We start from the raw sequence: 25410 nt of genomic DNA, 5'->3' as shown, positions 1-25410 counted from the left end.
GCCTTTTCACATTTTTGTGCTTTTACTGGTGATTTCACTATTCAAAGTGGCCCCCAGGCATAGTGCTGAAGTGTCGTCTGGTGTTCTTAAGTGCAAAAACGCTGCAATGCACTTTGGAGAGAAAATGTGTTAGATAACTTTGTTCCCACTTGAGTTATAGTGCTGTTGGCTGTGAGTTTTATGTTAACGAATCAACCATATATGTTTATCCAGGTATCTTTAAATAGAAACATACAAAAGTAGGTTGTATGTTGATAAGTTGATGAAAATGTTGGGACCAGAGGCTCACAGGAACCTAACCTTGTATTTCCCCTAGGAGCAATGGTTCAGTGTTCACAAATTCAGTACTTGCCATCACATTTTTGATTCCAAGTACTAAAAATACTGAGAATAGACTGTACTTCTCATCATTCTTTACTTGCAGGTTGAATTTGGGTCATCTTTTCTTTGCTCATCACTCATCATCAATCCATACCTCCTGGCTAAACACACACACACACACACAGATGTGCACATATGCATCACATACATGCACACACTCACACGTGCACATACACATGTACACACTTCTCTCCACAACTGGTTACATAATTTTTAGCGTTCAGAGCAAAATAAAAATGCACATCCCCTTGTTCAATAGTTATTAAGAATTTTAAGATGGTAAAAACATGGCATTAAATCATATGCACACCCTGCACACCCATGAAGCTGGCCCTGCTTCTCCCTCCACCAAATCAGCTATGTCTTCACTTCAGTGCATGTCTTTCTTTCTTCTCTGGGACAAAGAAAATCTGGTCACTGCTCACTCTACATTATTTGAGATAGGAAGTTTACCAAGCCATTTGGCCTTACCAGATGTCTCTGGGGAAGAGGGTAATACACTTACAGACACACTGTCTGTGATGACTCGGTGGCTGAATGGCTGGTTTGGCCTTTGGCCTCCTGGAGTCAAGTGACTTGGAGGGGGTTTTGTTTTCTCACCAACAACCAGCCAGTGTCACATGGGCTTGCATATAACAGCAAAACAGGGCCGCAGAGCTACACTCTGCCTCTCTCGATTCCCCGGGGTCACATTCCCTGCAAGAAGTCTCCTTAATGATTTGATCGGTCCCAATTTAGCTCCTTGAAGTTCCTGGACAATGCTGGAATCTTGGCAGCCTCTCGCGGGCGGCCTTCGTTCAAGGACTGTTGCCTCTCCAGATAGACGTCCAGACTTCCAGGACAGAAGCAGGGGGAGGGCGGGCACTGGACTCCTGAAGTGGATTTGCTTGGCTCAGAACCTGCTTTTTACAAAAGTTGCGGCTTAAGTGTTCAGTGAGGAAAGGAAGGGAGGGGAAGAACAGACATTTAACAGCAAGGCAAGGAAGGCAGATCCCTGGAGTGCATTTCCGGATCTGGGCTTTGCTCAGTGCTACTCACCCTCTGACGCAGCAGGAATGGGACAAAGTCCGGGAAAGTGTGTAGGCTTGTGAGGAAGCAGACTGTACTTCCTTTTGGAAAGGAGGACCCAGTCTGCTGGGTTCCCTAATTCCCACCTTGTGGTTCCCAGACCTCTCTCTACCTGTCATCTCTATATGGCCACATATCACAGGGCCTTCAGGGCCATCTTATTCTAGAAAGCCTCTGAGCCCAGGGAAGGTAAGAGGTTGTGTTAGCTTGCCAAGGCTGGCCTTACAAAGTACAAGATATGGGGCTTAAAGGATGGAAATTTATTGTCCCATGGTTCTGGGGGCCAGAAGTCCAGGAGCAAAGTGTTGGCATATTTGGATCCCTTTGAGAGCCACAAGGGATAATCTTTTCCAGGCCCATGCCCTAGCTTCTGGTGGCTTGCTGGTCATCTCTCACATTTCTTGGCTTACAGATACATCCCCTTGATCTATGTCTTGATGTTCAAATAGTGTTTTCCCTATAACTAATTACATCCACAATGACCCTATTTCCAAATAAGGCCATATTCTGAGCTATCTGGGACCCATATTTCAACAAATGAATTTGGAAGGACTCAGTGCAATCCAGAACAGAGACTGTGGTGAGAATGAAGAACAGTGGTGAGATTTAGTAAGGTGTGTACTGACGGAGGTGGGCCAGACAGCAGTGGTCCGTGTGGACCAGGAAGAAATGGGACTTAGACTTTTACATGTGCCGTGGAGCCAGGCTGTAAACCGTTTTAAAAGGCAACAGAGTAAAGTCAGACTTACTGTCAAAGGTAGGTGGGAGCCACTGTAGACTCTTGAGCTGGATTGGAAAAGTGTAAAAACGGCATTTGAGGCCACTGGCTCAGGCAGATGTAGGATGTAGGACAGGATGGACTGCGGAATCTGCCAGTAGAGGCAGGGGTGAGGGGTAGGGGATGGGAAGGGCTAATTGCTACCTGGGAAGTGGAATAGCAAGGCTGTGAGAGTTTTTAAAGGGAAAAGAAGATGGTAGGATATGATTCATTAGCAAGGTTCAGAAGATGGGAGCATTGATGATAGGAAGCAGGGTCTACAGTAAGGTGGAGACAGGGAAGTTGGGATTGCGGGTGCAGAGGGCATACGCACTTGCATGAATGCGCATGCTCAGGTGAAAATCTTAGTTTGGAATGTCTTGTGTTTGAAATGATGTGCAGCATCTAAGAAGGAAGGCATGCGCTCTATTCAGAGATCATAAAGGGCCAGGTAGGAACTACATTAGGCTTTGTGGGCCAGATGGTCTCCTTGTAGCTTCAACTGCTGGTGCATCAGAAAAGCAGCAGCCATAGGCAAGATGTAAATGAATGGGCATGACCATAGGGCATATGTAAATGATGGGCGTGGATGTCCATCGATGAGACTATTTATGAGTTGGCCAACTCTTATTCCCGTTTTACAGTTGAGGAAACTGAGGAAGCCCTCAGTTAAGCAACATGGAGTTGTTTACTTTTTCCTGACTAGGAAGTTTAACCAGTCTCTGGGTGGAGGTCTGCCATTCAGGCAGGAAGTTTGCCTAGGCTTGATAGTTTGCCTGAGGCAATATCAAATTTAACATCTGCTTACATGTTGTCAAAATTTTAACTTTGCCGGCAATTAGCAGTCTTCAGGATAGCTGCACTGTGTTCTTGCTAGAAAGTAAGGTCTTGATATTGCATAATATCTACAACCTGTTCAAAGCCTGGAAGAGAGAAAAGTTGAGGGAAAATAATTTAAGGCTCATGTAACTTGCCCTTTTCTCTAAATTACCTACATTTTTTCCTTTGATCAAGTTGACTGCTGGGTCCCTCACAGAATCTTTCTCATATAATTTAAGACATCATCTTGCTCTCTTTGCTGGAATTGCTACAGAAAAGTTCTGTGGATTTTGCTTCTGATTTAGCAGAGACTTGTTATTGAAAATACCATTTATGGGGCACCTGGGTGGCTGAGTGGTTGAGTGTCTGCCTTTGGTTCAGGTGGTGATCCCAGGATCCTGGGATGGAGTCCCATATCAGGCTCCTGGCAGGGAGCCTGCTTCTTCCTCTGCCTATGTCTCTGCCTCTCTCTGTGTCTCTCAAATAACATATTAAAAAAAAGAAAAGAAAAGAAAAGAAAAGAAAATGCCATTTACTACATTCCCCTGTAAATTGTTCCCTGTGAGAAAGCTATCTCAGAATTTAACATAAGGAAATTTGTTCTGAAAAAATGATTCTGTTTCTCAGCTAAACTAATTGCAACTAATTGTTGCAACTAATTCTAATTGTGTTTCCCTTTTTGATTGGGCTTCCAGGAAGCTCAGAGCTATGTTTAAAGTGCAAAGATAATAATTGTCACTTACTAACATTTTCAAGACTAAATCTCCCTTTTTGCACCTATTTCATTAATTTTCTTTTTCTTACTATAAGCTGCTTTGAATACTTCTTAAAGAGAAATGAGTGTTTAGAAAACATAGATTTAAATTGAATTGATTCAGAATAAGAGAGTTTTCCAGCCAACTGGTAACCTAAGTTCCTTTAGACTATAAAAACATATTGAAAAAGACTTTATGACTGAGGGCAGACATTGGCTTGTATAACTCTTAGAGGATACATGGTGTTTGCCTTATGATTCCACATCTGCTGAGTGACCTGCCCAAATGATCACTACATATATTTGCCCTAACAGTAAGCACTGGGAAAGGTACTCAGGACCTGGGAATAAGCGCAAGGCATGGTGTTAGAAGATCTGAGAACTTGTTTTAACTCTGCCACTAAGTAGTCACGTGACTTTAGGCAAGTGCCAGAAGCTCAGTGGGATGATTTCGAATGTCCCTTCAAATGAACCTTCTGAACACTGTTGTATACTTGCTGCAGTCTGTCGTTCCATTGTTCTTCAAGGGAGTGAGTGAGTGTGTGTGTGTGTGTGTGTATACATTCATGTATATACATTCATTGAGTTATAGAAACCACATTATTTCAAATAGATTTCAGTAGCTAACAAAGATTAGTGCAATAAAATAAGATGAAATGAATTGAAACTAAATACAAAACAGTTTTCTACAGAGAGGAAAAACAAGACTAGAAGGATAAAAAGGGAGGTAGGTAGGTAGGTAGTAGGTAGACACCTGTGGAATTAAACACCAGCATCTACCTGCCAGCAGAAAGCACATTTGGTTTCTGCATAAACACTGTTAGCCTTAAAAATGGAAGCAAAATGGAATAAGAGTGTGAAGAAATCACTTTGTCTTAAATTAAATTTAACCAATATGTGATGGAAACATAGCATGCATTGATTGAGTGTTAAAAGTCAGTTGCTGAATCATTGATCTGTAAAGATGCTTACTGGATGCAGTAAATGGAAAGTCCTACAGACCAAAGGTGCAGCAGGGAAGCTCAGGGCATCAGGGCAATTGCGACAGTGAGACAATAAGGAGTTTTGGTTGCCCCCCCCCTTTTTAAAGATTTTATTTATTTATTCATGAGACACACACACACACACACACACACACCCCCACACACACAGAGGCAGAGACACAGGCAGAGGGAGAAGCAGGCTCCATGCAGAAGCCCTACATGGGACTCGATCCCAGGACTCCAAGATCATGCTCTGGGCCGAAGGCAGGCACTAAGCCACTGAGCCACCCAGGGATTCCCTGGAGTTTTGGTTCCTAATGGCTGCCTGTGGCTCTAACAGAATGAGGAGCCCCTCTGAGAGCCAAGCAGATAGTGGCAGGGAAAGTAAAAAACAAAAAGGAAGTAGATTGAGGGAATTCAACAAACAGCACTTCTTATGACATTAGTGAATGATAAGATAATATAAGGGCCCATTCCTCTTTATGGGGAATATTCTTTGGTGAGCTCTTCCAATGGGAAATTCTCAAATACTGTAATGTGCTGATATGAAAGATTTATGCAGCAAAAGGCCTGAACAGATAGCAGAAGAAATTGAAAGGTATGGAGGTTGGCAGTCCTGCCATTAATACTTCATTCATTTAACAAATATTTATAGAGCTCTTACCATGTACTAGATACTATGTCAATCACTTAAGGGAATGGGGGCAAGGGAGCAAATAATGAGTGATAAATCATATCTGTCTTTCAGAAGCATATATCATAATGGAGAAACTAGCATAAAATAAATATCATTCATTCATTAAAAGTATTTATTGAGCATCTATTATGTACCAAAGATAGTGCCAGGTGAGATCCACAGTGCAGAACTAAAATGAATACTATCCATCTTGAAATGTTTAGAAATCTGTAAATCAGGAATTTTTCGTTTTCATTTTTTTTCTATCTCAACAGAGAATTAACAGACTTTGCTGAGCAGCGAAGAGATTAAAAGGAATTAGAAGGTCCAAGTGGATAGATAATAAAGCAACAGGAAGAACAAGGAAGATTACTATTGTTTAGGAAGATTACTGTGGTGATCTTGGTGAATCTATTGTGATGAACTATTTAATTTAATGTAAATAGTAGGTTTTCTTAGTTCTGAAGATTGAGGTTGTACCTAAAATGGTGATCTTATATATTTATTGAGGGGCAGAGCCTGGAAAAATGGCCTGAATCCCCAGGAGAAGAGAAGGCCTAGCTAGCAGGTGGGTACTATATGTTGCAACATGCTCCATCCCATGTCTGCGGCAGATGTTATTCAGAGATCACGCACTGTTTCCTGCTATGCCCGGATACAGCCTCAAGATCCTTCTTATTACAGTGTGGTAAGTGTCCAGGGCTTTTCTTGGCACGTAAGGATGAAGTCTTTTTGCCTCTGAAGGCCCATTAGCCATTGGGATGTGCCCTAGTTCTTCATGCTTTGAGAAACAACCGAATGCTTTGAGTTTCTTATGGGCTTTGTCCTGTTCTTTCCCTCTCCCCGGCCCCCGATTCCCCTCTGCCCCTGCACTATACTATGTTCTTTACATACATATTTGATGTGATCCTCACAATAAGTCTGGGAGGTGGGTGCAATTATTATATCTTCTGAGACTAACTTGCCCGAGATCTCACCCACAGTAAGTGGTGGAATGTGACTTCAAATCTACACCAGGTATCTAATCCCAGAGCTGAAGCTTGTCCCCTCACCAGCCCTTGAAGAGTCAGAAATGTGAGACTGGCACCCCCAGTAAGTAAGGCTGTCCTTTTTAATGAAGAATTCACGCCCTTATTTCTAAACTTGAAGACATCATCTATATCTCTAGGAGAAATGACAGAGTTGGATAACCCTCAGTCTCACGTTCCATCTTCTTATTTGGACCAAGGAAGGAACAAGATGCCGAAGCTCAAGTGTGTATCCCTGTATCCCACCCACGCTCCCTGATGTCTTGTGAACATTACTGGGAAGGAACAGCTGGGATAGCACTGCTGGCCTGGGGGATGGGGATTAAATGCTTAGAACCCTAGGTATCTTTTTCTTTTTCCAGGGATATTAACTAGCTGATTTGAATTCCATTTCTCATCCTGCCCCATACTCATTTTTGGGTAAAAGATTCAAGAGGATAAGTTAGGCATCAGAACAGAGAAGCGAGACATACGGATTCAGACAATTGTAATCTCCAAATTATCAAAGGTTGACATGGAAGAGGAAAACCTTATCTTCTTTTTTTTTTTTAAAGGAAAACCTTATCTTCTAAATGAATATCGACAGGACTAAGATGTGAACAAAATGAGAAGTATTGGAAATAAAAACAGTACTACTATTGATAGAACTCCTACTAGATGCTAGTGAGATGCTTATTTCAGTGCTTTACATGAATTTGAAAAATTTGCATAACCATACAAAGCTAAGATTATTTTCTCTTTTATAGTTGGGGAAAATGAAGATCAGAGAAGTTCAGACACTTGCCTAAGGTGACGAAACACCTCTAAGTGGACAACACAGGAGTCAAACCATGGTTCCCCAATTTCCAAGGCTCTTTATCGATTTGCTAAATCTGACCTATGTGAAAATGGTATAAACTTTAAACCACCAAAACCGAAATATATTATGAAACTAATGAAGCTTAAGTTCCAGGGACCCTTACTTGCCAGGGCCCTTTGTAAGACTTTGGGAGAGGTCCCAGTAATTTTTATTTATAACTTTGTATTCTATTGCTCAAAGAGGCTCCCCTCGATTATATGAGCTTTGGACTTCCATGAAACTTGAATCTGCCACTGAAAGCACCATATATTTCTAGGCTGAATAATCATAACGTCCAGTCCTTCCATTCTTATCTACCACCATCCCATGGAGAATCTAGTAGAAACTTCTTCTCTTCTCTTAGCTGGCTATTAATCATCATCCAAATTTCCGGTGTTTTCCTTCTCTGGAATCTCTCTCTCCCTCTTTTTATTTTGTATTTATTTTTTACTTTTATCTTTTTAGATTTTGTTTGAGAGAGAGCATGAGTAGGAGGAGGGACAGAGAGAGAGGGTGAAGCCGACTCCCTGCTGAGCACAGAGCCCATCATGGGACTTAATCCTAGGACCCTGAGATCATGACCTGAACCAGAGTCAAATGCTTAACCTACTGAGCCATCCAGGCACCCCTCTGTCTCCTTTTTTAGATAGCAAGTTTTGTTGGGAGCTGACAGCTTCAGCATAAAAGTATTAATCTTTTTTCTGGCATCACACATATAACATTGCCAGTGGTGTGTTTGTAACCCCTTGTGAGAATGGCCAGTCTTCTAATTATAGTAAATGCAGTCAAGGAAAGGGCCTAGATTTTAAACAAATAGCCATGAATTCTACATTTGCATGTCATGCTCTGAAATCATCTTTTTCTGAGTCACAGATTATCCATTTAAATCAAGCCACAAAGAGCATCGTGTTTTGTTAAGTTGGGGCCTTTGGAAAGGGTAAAAGAATTCTAGCCAAATATACTGAGATTCTGTACTCTTCAAAGTAAAACATCTTGGTAAATCATAGTTCTCTAGTGGCTACACATTCAGGACAAGAATATATTCATGCTGAGTGAACTGTATTTCCAGAACTGTGAAAATGTAGAATGTACAATTACTGGAAGATTCAATGAGCACTGGAGAACACCGAATTACTGTAAAATTTGATTTGGAAACTAATTTGGACCATATGATTATTGGGACAGGGCTTATAAAAATCTTTTTTTCTTACTGTCTACAGAAACAAACTTGGTATTTGTAAGGAGGTATTAGTTCAGGCAAAAACAATGTTACAAATAAGCCTTGTGACCTTAGACAATGATATGATGATGATAGTGACTAAAGTTCACATTATTATTTACTACATCAGGTACCATGCAGAGCACTTTATATCCATTACCTCATTTAATCCTTGCAACTCCATCATAGTCCCCATTTTTCAGATGAGGCCACTGAGGCCCAGAAATGTCAAATGACTTTCCAGGTTGTTTGGTAGGTTGTTGACCTGGGATTTGAGCAAGGATCTCATAGCAGAAACCAAGCTCTTAAACACTCTTCATGCTATTTCCCCTTTGGGGGCTCAGTTTTCCAATCTGTAAAATGAGGAGCTTGGCTCCCCCCCTAGTCTCTGCTGTTTCTTCTAGCTGTAAAGCTCTAGGATGCTATGATTTCAAATTGTAATCCTCTGGCAGCAAAAGAGTGCTTGATTTTTTACTAATATGTTTGTTTTTCAAATTGATCTCTACCAGCTCAGGGTAATTAAAACCCCACAGCTCTTCCATTTCCCAAATAAACAGAGGCATGCACATTCACCAGCCCTCACAGCAGTGCCTATGGCGTTGTTTATGCCTAGCACCTAAGATAAAAATCAAATATATGGTGAAAAGTAGTGAGCTCTGTATGAATAGAGGAATAATGTGGGCACACCCTAGCCTAATGTTCTGTAAGTTTCTGCTTATTTACTGATGACAGTAAGTGTTGACTTGATCCAGGGCTCCCATAAACAACTTCAGATGTTCTGATGGTAAATAGTACTTTACATTCATGGTGGCTGTGCAGTGGAATGGTGGCTTAGACATGCCCAGAGGATCATTCAGCAGCTTGCAATCCAGGTAACCATTTATTATGGCCAGAATGACAGAATTAACAATTTGAAAAATGCTCAGCCTTTCTGGATTAAGATGCTATCATGGCAGCGTTCTTTGTGCACAACCTCAGTTACCATGGAAATCATGATGTAGAATGTTCTAAGTTCTTGGCATCTGTGGATTGCAAGTATTTATTTACCTTTTGTGAAGAATATATTCCTGAATGGAGGTCCAAACAGAACAGGTTTCCAACGAAGAATGTGGATGCTGGTTCCTTAAGTACAATGTGGCAGGGCAGGGGAGAGGACCCTTTGCTCATTTCATAAACAGCTACTGAATGATTCTCTTCTGGCTTTCTGTTGGGAACTCTTGGCACCCAGATGAAGTATGTGAAGCCTTGCCCTCAGGAGTTGTAGCACGGGTAAGAAGCTGCACATGAAAAGAAGCACTATGTATGCTTACATGGTGCCTATGTCTTTCTCTATGTTCATGAAGAAGATGGCATTGAACTGAACCTTAAAGGATAAGAATTTGGACATACAGACATGGATAAGGGTGGAGATGAAGGAAAGACAGAAGGAAAGTCTAGGTAAAGCAAGACAAGAGACAGATTGGGCCTAGGACAAGTCTGTTTCTATTTTTCCATTGTAGCATCATTGTCATTGTCATTGTGCTGTTGTTTGCTTACTGACCATCTCCCCACACTGGAGTAGAAGTTCCTTGAGAGCACGGACAAGGAGCAAGGTCTGTATTATTCACTGACATATCCCGAGTGCCTATGACTCTGTCTGGTACGTAGAAGGAGCTCAGTCACTATGTATCACATGGAGAGAAGATGGGTTTGAAACAAGACAGACCAAGAGTGGAGGGACATGCAGAACCTTGGGATCAAAGACACATTGGGGTTTAGTTATCCCAACTGTTGGACAACCTTTTTCTTCACCTATTTTTTTTTAATTTTTCAAACTTCTTTTTTTTTTAAGATTTTATTTATTTATGATCGACAGAGAGAGAGAGAGAGGCAGAGACACAGACAGAGGGAGAAGCAGGCTCCATGCCGGGAGCCTTACTTGGGACTCGATCCCGGGACTCCAGGATCACGCCCTGGGCCAAAGGCAGGCACCAAACCACTGAGCAACCCAGAGATCCCCTGGACAAGCTTTTTTTTTTTTTTTTTTTTTTAATTTATGATAGTCACAGAGAGAGAGAGAGAGAGAGAAAGAGAGGCAGAGACATAGGTAGAGGGAGAAGCAGGATCCACACAGGGAGCCCGACGTGGGATTCGATCCCGGTTCTCCAGGATCGCGCCCTGGGTCAAAGGCAGGTGCTAAACCGCTGCGCCACCCAGGGATCCCTGGACAAGCTTTTTTTAAAAAAAATCAGAGCTTTGCATTTGTGTGCTCATAATGCTAGCTAAGTACATCAAAAGAATTGAAAAAAAAAAAAAAAGCAAACAAAAACCAAGCAGACATTAAGACTATGAACAGGAGTCAGAATGGGGGGCAATTTAATGTATCACAGCAAACATGTAGCAACCACAAAGCAAGCATTATGGAGGTCAAGATGAACTTCAAAGGGGGAAAGATTGTGTTTTCTTGGTAAATAATGGTGTCGCAGAAGAGGCAGTATTTCAAGTACAATTTGCATAATAGGTAGATTTCTAGAATGGAAATGGAGAGGAGAGGGGCATTCCAATAAAAAAGCAATAAAATGAACAAACAAACAAACAAAAAAACCCCCAAAAAACTAGAACTGGGAAGAGGAAGAGCTGTTATGAAGAACCTAACTGTGTCAGTATTTTAGTTTGTGTCTTACTTAAATCATCTTATTTATTTTTTGCAGAACCAAATAGGACAAGGTTACAGATGAGGCAACTGACCTTCCCAGTGCAGCTGAGACTTAAATCCATGTCTTTTTGATATCAAATCTGGTGATAATGGTAATAATAATAGGTAACATTCATTGAGCTATCTTTTTCTTTATCCTCTTGGGAAACCCCACCCTTCATGAGACAACATAAACATCACCTCCCTGGAGATTTTTTCTAAAAGTTCTGCATTGAGTGATCTGCATCTACCCTAATTAGAATAGCTATTTCACTTTATTGCAATTATCCAATGATATATATTTGGAACATACTAGATCATGAACTTGATGAGGAGAGGGATGGATGTATCTGCCACCTTCTTTAAATGGACTCTTGGTAGCACTTCTTCGTGTAACCAAATTTTGAATCCAAATTCTCATATGAGATCATTAGATGAGCTGAGCTTGAACTAAATGGTTGTACTCCTACTGTGGGAAGCCTGGTAAAGTGAGTTTGATATCAAGTTTGTGGTGAGACGGGCTAGTAAGTTGGGGACTCCGCGACATACATGTTGATGATCAGGTGAGCCAAACATTCAAAAAGAAATTCAGGAGTCCACCAGAGAAGGCAATGTTGTCACATCATTCCCTGAAGCACCTCTGAGTAAAGAAAAAAATGTCTTGTTTTGGGTCAGCATTATGGATAAAGGGAAGAAGAATAAGAGAAAGATTAAAAGTATGGACAAAGAATAAAGGCTAACCTCACAGAGACTTAGGAGAGCTAGACTGTGTGGGGCACAGGTTACAGAGTTCATCCTCTGAGCTCAGTGTGTGCATCATGGGTGGGGCCTGACTGATTTTAGGGGTTTATGAACATGTTTTATTGATTTTTAATCTATTAAATATTTTATTTATTTGACAGAGACAATACGTGCACAAGCAGGGGACAGGCCAAGGAGAGGGAGAAGCAGACTTCCTCCTGAGCAGAGAGCCCATCATGGGGCTCAATCCCAGGACCCTGGGTTCATGAACCAAGCCGAAGGCATGCCTAACCAACTGAGCCATCTAGTCTCCTCTATGAATGCATTTTAAAATATTTGAATAGTTATTTATTTTAAAGTATATCGGACAAAATAATTACCACATCAAAGCTGTGAGTTCACAGCTACTACTGCTTAGGAAAAGGTTAAATTTAAGTTCAGTTTAAAAAGGGTAGTTCAACATTAAAAGGATTCAGTTAATAATACAGCAGGTGGCACATAGCTGGTAGAAGAGGAATGGTTAGAGTCTGGGAAAGCCAAACCTTCACTCATTACCTACATGTCTTTATCTCAATGGGCTCAACCTCATACTTCAAACGGGTACAACAATACTATCTCGACTTCCTGAAGCCGGAGTCTAGACTAGATCTCTTGTGCCGTCCAGGTGACACTTCAGACAGTTTGCCACATATGCCAAGAATGCTCGTGAATTTGGGGGAATTTAATTATTCGTCCTCAGTATTCCGCCAAGTCTGGGAAGTGCAGACCTCCAAGTACCAGTCTTTAAATTCGGGTCTGCATCTGAGTGGCCTTTGGAGGAAGGGTCATCGTGGTTGGGTGTATTTTTGCATTTGCTAAATGATTTAAGCTCAGTTTTTGATTTGCTCTAAAAATGGGTCTGCTCCCTGGCTCAGTTTCACATCCTCTGGCTTTCCCATCCATAAATCCTTTGAGTTTGTCTTACTCTGAGACAGTGAACTCACTGAGATGGGAGCATGCCCAGAGTCTAGCTTCCAGTCTAGCTCCTGGTCGGCCCATAATGGATGTAGAAACAAATCCCCTGAGAGTGGACATTATTCTACTTATATAAGTTCAGCTCTCAGGAAATTGTATTACCTTTTTATATGTCTCCCCCCTCTTCCCCACAAATAATTTAGTTAGTTATTCCTTGGGGACGTTTATGGTTCAGCAAGACCTGCCACTTCAGGAAGCAAAATAAGAGAGAAATTGAGAGGGGAAGAACACTTTGCATTTGTTAAGATGTTGGAGTAGCTTTGGCATGGGGAGAATCTGGCTGAAAATGAAGTGGTAGCAGTGAGGACAGCCTGAACTCAGTGCTCTAAGCATTTGCGAAATGGCAGTGGAAGGCATCTCCTACTTGGATCTGTGCGTATAAGAGAGAAATTTGGATAGATGCCCTAATTGTAGGGTCTGTTTTCAGCCTATTGTTAAATATAGCTTACATTGCATTGGCAGGGACTTTGGACCCTAATAGTAAAGCTGGGTCAGCTCTCAGACCGAAGAAGTAGAGCCAAGGATCGTACCCTCAGTAAGCAAGCCTCAATGCCCTTCCTTTCCACTCATGGTTCCATGAATAAACCTCAGACGAATCATTTTCTCAGTCAACTGTCTCTTCTTTGAATTAGTAATAGTATGGTTGATGGTATCTCTGCTCACCAAAGACTCCATTTTCTTTGTTGTACCTTTTCCTTAGGGCACTGACACATTTCCACCTTGTTAGACATACAAGTGGCCATCTGATTTGCTTCCGCCAGTGAAATATGGGCCGAAGTGATGCATGTCTCCTGGACAAAAGCTTTAGGAACTAGCAGTGTTTTTCCTCTCTTTTTCCTTTGCCACAGTAGCTAGCAATGTTCTAGCTTGGGTCCCCGAGCACAGGTGAGTTGGAGCAAAACTGCCACAAACCTGCAATGGATACACAGTGAATTCAAGAGATAAATCTTTGAATCTGCTGGAATTGCTGGAAACCACTGAGTTTTTCTCTGTGTGCTGTTTGTGACAGCCATATAATCTGGCCCATCCTGGCTGATAAAGTAGTGATGGTAATAACCCCAGCAATAAGAATATTGCCATTTTGGGGAGCTAAACCCAGCTAAGGATTTTACATGCTTCATCTCATTTAATTTGGTAACAACCGTGTGTGGTAGATCTGTTTCCTCAGTTTGCAGATGAGGAAGTTGGAGTTCAGACAGATTGACAAAGTTTCCTGTGGTCATGTCCCTAGAGTGTATGGTGAGGATTTGCACTGGCCCTTGCTCTAAACTGCTTCACTTTTTTATGCATCCCCATCCCAATAACTTTGTCAAGTTGTCATCCTGTGCAAAGGCCAAGGCTTCAGATTCTCAGATGCTCAGGTATGGATCCTTGCAGGGAACAAACCTACAAAAGCCAGGCATGATGTCCCATAATCTGGGGAACAAAATAAGAAAGTGTAGCTAATCTCTTGCTTACAACTTAAAAACCTATTATTTGTCATGTAAGGGAAGATAAGATCCAAAACACAAAATTTCTTATTATAAAATGGTGCCCTACTCCTACAAAAATAACCCAATAATTGCATTAAACTACTAACTTGATAGTATGTTGGGAGTTATATAAATAAAAAGGACAAAAATTTATCACCAACAAAATGCCACTGTGCAAGCAAATTTAGGGGGAATATTTAATATATGAATATACTATGTACGTATGCTTATAAAATATATTTTATCTATATACATATTTATATATTTATGTAAATGTATTCACATATATATAACACATATATAAGACATATGTATATAAATAGAATCTGCTTTAGAAATAATGGTCTGGAGAATTCATATTTGAACATATACAATATATATGTATGCCTTAAAGTTTAGTTATTGGATAATGATAGACCAAAAATACTCTTGGTGCAAATATGCACCATTACACACAGTAGGGTTTACCGAACAACTGACAACACACACAATTAATGGTGTTATAATGAAACCACAGTAATCTGTAATTAAAAAACAAGAATAGCAGCAATTTGAAAACCACAACCACCCAACCCAGAACAACATTGCCACTACACTGACAACAAAGGATCCTTCCTGAAACCTGTGGGAATTCCAGCTGTATGTGAGTGAGCTTACGTTGTAGTTTGCAATGTTGCCAAGTGTTATGTGGGAGCCAAACTTGTTAGCAGAGCAATGAATTAGGATCCTCAATCAACCTGTAATGTGCTAACTTTAATTTATGAAGACTAAAATTTAGTGACCTCTAATTGTCCACGTGGTAGTAAATAATCCCTATGTCTATGAATTAAAGGACTAGTTTTCTTTCATTGAAATGACAGCCGATCAGATCAATGGGTCTCATTGGTCTTAGTTTGATAATCACAGTTCTAGAAGTCTGGTGAACCAGATTGCCTGACTTTTTCTAATTACACCCCAATCCAGATAGATTTTTTGGCAGATACCTCCACACCTGAGGGCCCAGGCACTGAGCATCTGCTTTCTATATATTTTCAAAAAGGTCTTTGGGGATCTGTTGATCATTTCTGAGAATGAATTTATTTTGTGAGGTGTTTTAGTCCTGAGAGAGAAGTGCTTTGTGTTGAGGGCTTACCTGGTTTGCCCTGATCCAGTGGTCAGCATCACATTTCCTAAGGCTGGGAGAATGTTAATCCATCTGTGGGCCAATACCACCAAATGGCTAACGTGTTTCATAGATACGGTGCCGAGAAAGGAAAGAGAGCTTCACACTCTGGTGGAGAAATGTTTTTTGAATTCCTAGTTGGGGACACATGATTAAAAAACTCTGCGTGAAAAAACAAAACAAAAACAAAAAACCTCTGTGTGATTTTTCTCCAGGGCCCCTGTTTGGACCATTATCCAGGTAATTCTTTCGGCTTCCCTGTTCCCTGACTCCCCATTTTTGTACCCCTACCTACCTATTGCTCCCAGTAGAGGTAAAGGGTAATGGATGACTTGGTACCTGTTCAGAAGAGATCGGGCGTGTCCAGAGTGGTACAGCTGTAGATGACCCGGTACCTGTTCAAATGAACATCCAATGACTGAAGACAGGTTGTTTTATTTTGTTTGTTTGTTTGTGATTCAAGTTTGATTGTTCTGAATTTAAAATATCCTGTTGGTACACCTGCCTGTGTATGCCCTCAGCATATGTATTACTACTTAGAATACCTGTGTTAGGGGTTGAATTATATCACCCCCAAACAAATATATTGAGGTCCTGACTCCCCCATACCTCAGAATGTGATATTACTTGGAAGTAGGGTCTTTATGGAGGTATCAGGTTAACATGAGGTCATTAGAATGGGCTCTAATCCATTAAGACTGATGTACTTATACAAAGGGGACATTTGAACCGTGGAGACAGGCATGCAAAGAGAAGGCTATAGAAGACACAGGGCGTATACCATCTATAAGTCAAGGAACGCCTGGGCTACCAGAAGCCAGAGGAAAGGCGTGGAGCAGATTCTCCCTTACAACCCTCAGAAGGAATCAACTCTGACAACACCTTGATAGAGAACTTCTAGCCTCCAGATCTGCGAGACAATAAATTTCTGTTGTTTACGCCACCCAGTTACAGCAGCCCCAGGAAACTAATACACCATGTAACTTTGCCGATGGTATTAATGCATTAAAGTTTAATTTAGCAAGTGCCTGTAAATGAATTCAGGCAGAGGTGGTGATATCTGATAATGGCTTAATGTGCTGCTCCCTCCTCAAGCTTCCAAATGTCGTCTTCCCCGCTGGGACCTACACACCATTTTTCCACCAAGCCTTTTGCTGTCCCTCAACCCCTCAATGTCCTCAGTTCACTCTACTAGCTTAGACTCCCTGGGCCATCATTATAGTCATTTATTGTGTGTTCCATCAACTACTTCACCCTCCCTCTTCATTATTCTCTCTGGAAAACCTCAGCCTTGATTAAATTCTGCTCTCTGCCTGTACCCAGACAACGAAATGTGGCTGCAGAAAACACACATGATGAACAATAGCATTTTAATTAATAGCTACTAACCTGAAATACTTGGTCTAGTCATTCCCTCCCTTTACAGAGGATGATTTTCTTTCTTCCTCCTCAGAATTCTGGGATCCCCTTCCCTCTTCATTCTCAGCTAATTACCTTGCTTCCTGTTTCACAGAGGAGCAACCAATAGAAGATGTCTCCACACTCCAGTTGCCACGTCTGCTTGAGTCTGAGCTGTTGTCCTCTTGGACCCCCTTTGACTATGTTGGGCTGTCCATGCTCCTGGGTGCCAGATCTCCCCTCTTCTTCCTTCTTTCAGGAGAACTTGACTCTTGCCATTGTCTGCGCCTCTTCCGTATTACCAGCATTCCCTGTTTACTAATCTGCTGGATACTTCCCATCAGCATACAAACATGCTGTGAGTTTTCACATCTTAAAAAAAGAACCTCTCCTGACACACACTCTTCCAGCTGCCAGTTCATTTCTCCGAACGTTTCTACAAAAAACTAGTTGAACAAATTGTCTTTATGCTTTTCTCCAGTTTCTCTTCCTTCCATTCTCTCTTGAAGTCACTCCAATCCTTTCTTTTGCCTCCAGATGAATGCCACTAAAACATCCTGTGAGGGCCACACCGACACTCTCCAACTGCTATGTCCATTGATCACTTCTCAGTCCTCAACTTCCTAAACTTATCAGAAGTACTTGGCATAATGATCAATTCCTCCTTGTTGAAATATTTTCTTTCTTTGGCTCTAAGACTCCTTATTTGATGTATTTCCTTCTGTCTCAATAGCCACTCCTTCCTATATTTTGATGCTTTCTCCCCATTTCTCAAACCTCTGAATGCTGGCATGTGCCAGGACTCAGTCCTTAGAATTGTTATCTTTTGTATCTATCCCATGCTCTGGGTGAGATTCCATCTCATGGTTTGGAATATCTAAATGCTGATCATCCTTATTTTATTTTTCAATTTTTACCTTTTCCCTGGATGCCAGATTTAGGTGCCGACTCAACACTTCCACTTAGGTGTCTAATAGGATCTCAAAGTTAACAGAGCCCAAAGTAAGCTCCATGTCTTATACCCCAGGTTTTCCTCCAACAGTGGCCCCTTCACAGCCCTGCTATCCCTATCAGCTACTTAGACCCTGAACTACATTTACCTTGAACTCATATTTCATACTTAATCCATCAGAATGAACGATATGCACTAGTCATTCAGAAGGTATATAATACTTACTGATTTCTCCCACCCTTTGCCTCTCACCCTGGTCCCATCCATCATCATCTCATACCTTGTTTTGGAGATAGCTTCCTAATTGTTTTCCATGCTTCTTCCCTTGACACTCCATGTTTTACCCAAGCCACTCTGATCCTGATGATTGACTGATTTTATTTTCTGTAACATCCTAATTGAGATAATAATATTCACATACTCTGTATAATTCATTCATTTAAAATGTACAATATTATGGCTTTTAGTATACTTACAGAGTTGTGATGCTGTCAGCACAATAAAATTTTGAACACTTTCATTGTCCCCCAGAGAAACCCCATATCCATTTAGTAGCCACTTCTTATTTCATTGTCAGGTCCCCTGCCCATTCCCAGTCCCTAGGCAGCTACTAATCTAGTTTCCTTTTTTATAGATTTGCCTGTTTGGAATATTTCACGTAAACAGAATCATGCCTGTGACTGGCTCTTGTCAGTTAGCATACTGTGTTTGAAGCTCATCCATGTTATAGCATGAATCAATGTTACATTTCTTGTTATTACCAAGTAATATTGTATTCTATAGATATATTTTATTCATCTGTTCATCAGTTAATGGACATTTGTGTTGTTTCCACTTTGAGCTATTATGAGTAATGCTGCTATGAACATTTATGTACAAGTTTTTGCATGGGCATATGTTTTCATGTCTCTTGGGTATAGAAGTAGGAGTTCAATTGCTGAGTCATAGGGTAACTCTCTGTTTAACCTTTTGAGAAACTGCCAGGTTGTTTTCCAAAGCGACTGGATCATTTTACATTTCTACCAGCAATGTGTGAGGGTTACAATTTTTCCACATCCTTGCCTACATTTGTTTTTGCCTGACTTTTTGCTTATAGTCATCCTAGTGAGTATGAAGTAAACTCTCATTATTTAGCTGTTCCTTACACACATAAGCCAAATTGTGACACTGCTCCTCCCCATTTACTAAGTACCCTCGTGGCTCATCACTCATAGAGAAATTCAAAGTCCTTCCAATGGTTTTTAAGGCCCTGTGTGATTTGCTGCCCATCCCTCCCAACTAGACTCTCTCACATGCCACATTCCCTTTTGCTCATTTTGTTGTTTGCCCATGTAGCTTTTGCAGATGCCATGCTTTCTGCCTAGAATAGTCATTTGCTCCAGATAGCCACCAGAGTTGCTCCCTCACCTTCTTCATTCAATAAATAAATCTCTGTTCAACTCTCATTTTGTCACTGAGGTCCTCCCTTAACACCTATTAGTTCCTGAAGCACCTTTCCCTTAGACACCAGAGCCAGCAAATGGAAGTATGTTGGGCCAAGGAGACTTTTCAGTAGGTGTCCCAGGCCACATGAATTCAGCAGCCTATACCTTCTTCTTATAAGTAACTGCTTATGACCTTGACAAAACTTTGATACTTAAATTAAAAAAAAAATTTCCCCTGTGAGTTTTTTTTCCTTTTTAAATTTTTTTTAAATTAAAGATTTTATGTATTTATTCATGAGAGACACAGAGAGAGATAGAGAGAGGCAGAGATCCCCTCTGGGATTTTTCTTGTTCTTTCACAATAAGGGAAAATAAGGCAGAGTGGAAATGGCTCTTGGATGGGACAGACATTAACATATAACCTATAACATTGCCAGAGGGGAGTTGGTGTTAGAACTTTAGTCCCATTTGGTCCCTAGGCTCCCTAAAGATGATGTGCTGTGACTATCTGGAAAAAAAAGAAGGTGATGGGCAGGTGCAGGCAGACGTGTGTAGGGTGACCATCAGGCAAAGGTTTCAATTCCTGTCTTGTCACTAAGTTGCTGGGTGACCCTGAGTAAATCACTTAACCTTCCTGGGCATATTTTCTCTATTTGTAAAATGAGGAGGTTAGACTACATGATCTTTGAGGTCTCCTCTAGCCTTGACGTTCTGTATCCTGCCATACTTTTCACCTAATGCTTGTTTATAGACCTTAGGGTCTTGGGACCTGGCAGCTATCAGCGAAAGATCTTCTAATGCAATTTGAACCCAGTGGAGCTTAATGTATTTTTGTATCTGGGCTTCAGGAGATCAAGCTTTGAGTTGGCAATATGGGGAATTCAGTTGCTATTTTTGACAAGCAGTTGGATTTATTGAATGATACATTGTATCTGGCAGCATTACTGACAAATCAGGGAACAAGGACAGTGTTAAGAATTTCAAAATAGTTAAAGGGCCTTAAAAGATGGACCCTAATGAGGACAGTAGATTATTTTAAGAACCACAGAATTTGTCTTGCAAAACCCTCATTATGTAGAATGAGTTACTTAAAGACAGAGAGAGATGATATGAGGCGGGACGTGTGAAGAGGGGAGAGGGACAGGGCTCAGATGGACTGAGCAAGAAGACTATTACTCTTGCTCTAAATAGGTGAGTTGATTTCTTATAAGTGTGCATTTTTTGGGAAAAGGGGAAAGTGATCATGAAATTGTGAGGGTAAGACAGTTTGGGGATGGTTTGTCTTTATGTTGCTTATGGAAATAAAAGATTTAATTCCCGTAAAAAAAAAAAAAAAGTCCTATTAAGGACAAGTAAAGATCAGAGCTAACTTGCCTGAAATGATGACTCATGCTAAAATTGGTTTTCTATGTGATAGTTTCACCCAGTGTGATTGTTTGACATGACCTAGGGCCACCTCTACTCAAGAATTCCTTATTGGGCCAGGTTAGTGACAAATGTAGCTGGAGTCCAAATTTATGAATGGGACCCTGGCCCTAGCCTGCCAAGAGGTAGAGAGGACTAAGGGCATTGGAAAAAGTGGGACATAGTCCGTGACTTCTGCCTGAGAAGTTGTCCTCATGGTCTTGCTGATGCCATGTGCTCCTAGGACAACTACCAGTAAGAGTCATTGGGGCAAGTGGGTTTGTGATTCTCCATACCTGGCTCTGAGCATGCAATCATAGCCTGTGGCTGAAATAAGGGAACTTTTACCAGAGGTGGTGTGTAGGTTTCATGTTCAGTATCAGCATTAATTAATTATTAGTGATTTCCCAGAGCATTTTGTTGAGGATTCTGTTTCTTATCAGGAGAAAAGAGTAGCTTCATGGATTAGCATGAGATTAGGGGGCAGGTGATGAATGGAATCTTATCTCTGTGTGATCTATGGTGGGTCTGCTAGTTCCACCCAGTGGTCATCCTCCTGGACCTTGAATATATAACTGGAATAGATGTACTTGGGGATAGGTAGAACCATCACATTGTTTTTTTTTTCTTGGTCAGGGGAGATGCTCTCAATGGGCAGAGCATCAGAGGGTACACTGGACTGCCACTTTATGTGAAAGGATAAGTGGCCCAAGGTAAGAATATGCATGGAAAGCATGTACACAGACTCAGAGTCATGGCATATGGTTGACTTGGTCAGAAAGAGGCCTTTAATGAACAAGATTATAAGACAGAGGAGAAGATTTGGGCAAGACACATGTAGAGGGACTTAGGAAAGTGGGTAGTAGTGTGAAGTATGATATGTTAAACCCCACCTAAGAGCACCTACTCCCAAACCAACACTAGCAACCAAATTTCATCTCACTGTGGAATCTTGGGCTTTGGCCAGTAAATTGACTAGATTTTTGTTTGTATTTCAGCTTATTTGCTCCAGAGAGAACTTCCTTAACTACCTTAACTAAGGGCTTGCCACCTCTATCTTATCACTTTGTTTTATTTTTTTCATTGGTTTAATGATTTATTATATGCTGCCTGTGTCTTTGGTTAAGTCTTCAACTGATAGAGAAGAGACATCTTTGTCTTATTCACCACTTTATCCCTTGTGCTGGGAACAATTCCTGACACATAGTATGCATTCGATACATATTTGTAAATGAAGGAATAGGGCTCAGCAAGGTTAAGTAACTCGCCCAGGGTCACACGGTTAGTATTCCAGCTGGGGTTTGAACCCAGGTGCCAGCATGCTACTTTGTGACTTTGACCAGATATTGACATCTGTCTTTGTAATTTAGTTTCTTCCTCTATATGTGTGTGTGTGTGTGTGTGTGTGGGGGGGATAATGGTATCTACCTCTGTGTTATCCTGAGGATAAAAGGAAGTTGTAGGTATAAGTATTTAGAATAGTGCCTGCTAGACATTTAGCATGGTAGAAGTGTTCACTACTACTACTATTAAGCAGTGAATGGGATTTAAACTTGAATCTGACTGGGTCTTAAGCTTTGATGCAGACCCTAAGTGGCATTTTTAAGGGCCCTGGACACTTGTCGGGAGAGGAACAATGACTGAGGAGAGAGCAGGTGTTGGACTCACAGTTCCTTCATAATCTCACCAAAGGCACGGTGGCAAACTCAAAACTACAATAGGTCTCTGTCCTCAAGCAGAGCTTTCCTTTGAACAAAATGTTTTAAATGTTTACAGCCACATCATGGAGCCAGCTCATCGGTGATGGCGCTGAGGCAAGAAGCACCCTTCTCCAGGACCAAGGATAGCGATAACTTTGTTACACCTGTTGCCATACTGTTTATGTATTCCCTCCATCGAGATGCATGGAAACATCTATAGAAATCTTGGGACATCACCATCTGTGATGGTAGAAATACCTTCCTCAGGTATCGACTGCAACTTCACTTTGACTTGTGTCAACTGAATTTGCCCTTCTGTCTGAGATATAACTGAAGGCAGCCTCCCTGTGGCCCTGGACCCAACTCACTTCGGGTCTGACTTATGAACTTCTGACCGCCAAGGACCTTGACCAACGGCTTGGGTGGGATTTATGGTCCAGGACTGTTTGAGTTCATACCACTGACTGATGGAAGCACATGGCCACATTTTTATTCCTGACACTGAAAACTTCGCTGAAACCACTCTTGGGTGAATTGCGTTGAACTTTGCCTGGCATTTTGTGCCGGTATTGTTTGCTGAATACTCTAGTGAGTGCTGAGCTTATATTTACTGCATGATTTAACTGTAAGTTTTACTGTTTGAGTTGACCTCCAAGAATCAAAGTAAATGACAAGGCCCATTATACCTTATTTTGTAGATTTGTTCATTGCCACGGCCACGATGCATTCTGCATTTTTGACAGGGGGGTTATTTCACATAAGATTCTAGGATACTCATTGCTTTGCCAACATTAAGAATTTGATTTAAAAAATTGTTTTTCTTTCCTAATGTGGACATGTGTGAAATATTCTCATCTGATAATTTATTTTGTTCTTCCTTTCCTCCCCTAGCAATGTATTATCAGCTTTTCCTTTGCTTTGGGTCTCAGGAAAGGTTATATGGTGTTTTAATCGTATGTGTATATAATGCCCATTAGTACTAATGGGATGTATTCTTTCATTGGGACATAATCGCTAATAGTATGCAAATCAGCACATTCGTTCTTCTCCAACGTTTGCTGAAGGCTCCATTCTTGGGCAACATATGGTCTCTAGTCACCTCCTCACTCTGCTCTGAAAATTTTCCATTACACATCTTAATCATCAATTTTTTTTTGCCCTCTGCTTAAGAAATGAATTAAGGCAGTAAAAAATTGAGATGACAACCATTTTTAGATTGAAAAGAACCTCTTCTCCTTGCTGCCAAAACCCACTGTTGCATTTTTACATTTTTATTTTTCATTTTTTACGTCACCAATTAGCACCTCAAAGTGATTTTTGCGTCTGGCATGCATGGGGTGTGAACTATAAAAATTCTGGTTTCAAAGCTTCTTTTGCTCTGTTCTCTGGGAAAAATTCCCTTTATCAGATAGCAATTGTTCAGGCACAAGGGATAATAGTTTAAGATGTGTCCGAATAGCATTTGTCCAGACAGTGAAAGTAATTTTAGAAAATGTGTGGGTTTGATAAAAGTTAACCTTGTGAATAGCCAGAAAGAAGAAATTAATTTTGAAAGAGCACCTAGTATAGGTCAGGCACCACATTTACTTTCTCTTATTTGGTTTTCATAAAAGTAAAGGCAACTAAAATAACTTGCCCAGGTTAATTTGTTCATTTGCCCCCTTATTCTTCTATCACAAAATTATTTAATTTGAGCACTATCCTGTTCTAGGCATTGTTCTAGGCCCTGGGGATAGCATACTGAATGTGATACACTTGTTCCCTGCCTTTATGGGGCTTACAACCTAATTGGGAAGACAGATAAACTACAACTAAACAAAGAATATATCAGTGGGAAGTAAATGATGGCAAGTGCTCCAAATAGTATGTTAAGATAGAGAATATTGGGGGTACAGAGTGAGAGGAACCTTGGCTTTGACCTTGACCTTGAATACACAATGCAAGTAGGGACCAAAGCCTTGATACACACACAAGTTAGTCTGTTCCCAAAACTACTCTTTTCACTATACTTGGGTCAATTGGGCAACTCTATTCTGAGTATTAATCAAGAGTATGATGACCTAACAACTCCTGAGTCCCTAGTATGTGCCAGGCTCCATTCAAACGTTTGTGTTTTTCCAGCTACCTATGAAGCAAGAATCATTTTCCCATTTTACAGATAAGAAATCTGAGACTTAAATCTGAGATTTAAGTTTGTAACTTGCCCAGGTTGCATCACCTGGGCAGTACCATTTTCTCTCTGGTCCCCAATGCTCTTGTTCCCAGCAGCTAGATTCTACAGCCATCCTTTCTTCCCAGAGTCCATGGGGTTCTGTTCTCCTTGGGAAAAGAGTTTAGGGAATATGGACTGGCCAATACATTCTTTCTCTATTTCTTAAGGAAGGAAGGAAGAAAAGGAAGGAAGGAAGGAAGGAAGGAAGGAAGGAAGGAAGGAAGGGAGGGAAAGATCCATGCCTGAAACCTAGAAGTAAAAAATAACATAGATTTCGAATGGAGCTCTATTTTTTAAAAAATCATGTATTTTTCAGATTAAAAAATAACTATAGGGGCACCTGGGTGGCTCAGTCGGTTAAGCATCTGACTCTTGATTTCCACTCAGGTCATGGTCTCAGTGTCCTGGAATTGAACCCCCACTGGGCTCCACACTCAGTGGGGAGTCTGTTGGAGATTCTCTCCCTTTCCATCTGCCCTTCCCCCTGCTTACACACACTCTCTCTCAAATAAATAAATCTTTAAAAAAAATGACTATAAAAGTCATAGGTGATTTGGGGGAAGAAAAGGATAATGAAATGTAAAGGCAAAAATAAAAATCACTTATAGTTCCATCATCCAGAAAGAGTGGTATTTTTTTTTTTTTGGTGTATGAGAACAAAGATGACTGACATGTATATCGCACCTATAATGTACAAGGTGTAATTTCACAAACTTCACATACACTAACTAATT

The 25410-nt window shown here is 40.9% G+C and overlaps 2 long non-coding RNA genes across 8 annotated transcripts; one reads left to right on the top strand and one right to left on the bottom strand.

Moving 5' to 3' along the window:
- Nucleotides 1–499: 499 nt before the first annotated feature.
- On the bottom strand, nt 500–9496 carry LOC102157352. The gene is made up of 3 exons (XR_005357874.1): nt 8684–9496; nt 3015–3129; nt 500–1280 (listed from the first exon to the last, which is right to left on the bottom strand). It is a non-coding gene; the product is annotated as an uncharacterized LOC102157352 (long non-coding RNA).
- Nucleotides 9013–23154, top strand: LOC102157291. Of its 7 annotated transcripts, XR_005357872.1 has the most exons (6): nt 9013–9792; nt 10023–10115; nt 11214–11310; nt 13653–13837; nt 15802–15826; nt 22541–23154. It is a non-coding gene; the product is annotated as an uncharacterized LOC102157291 (long non-coding RNA). The 7 variants fall into 7 exon arrangements; XR_005357868.1 differs by lacking the exon at nt 15802–15826 and having other exon boundaries at nt 9035–9792; XR_005357870.1 differs by lacking the exons at nt 13653–13837; nt 15802–15826; nt 22541–23154 and adding an exon at nt 12100–12155 and having other exon boundaries at nt 9050–9792; nt 11214–11323.
- Nucleotides 23155–25410: the final 2256 nt, after the last annotated feature.

The sequence above is a fragment of the Canis lupus genome, chromosome 4 (genome assembly GCF_011100685.1).
Source record: "Canis lupus familiaris isolate Mischka breed German Shepherd chromosome 4, alternate assembly UU_Cfam_GSD_1.0, whole genome shotgun sequence".
Lineage (NCBI taxonomy): Eukaryota > Metazoa > Chordata > Mammalia > Carnivora > Canidae > Canis > Canis lupus.
This window is presented reverse-complemented; position numbering and strand designations above follow the sequence as displayed.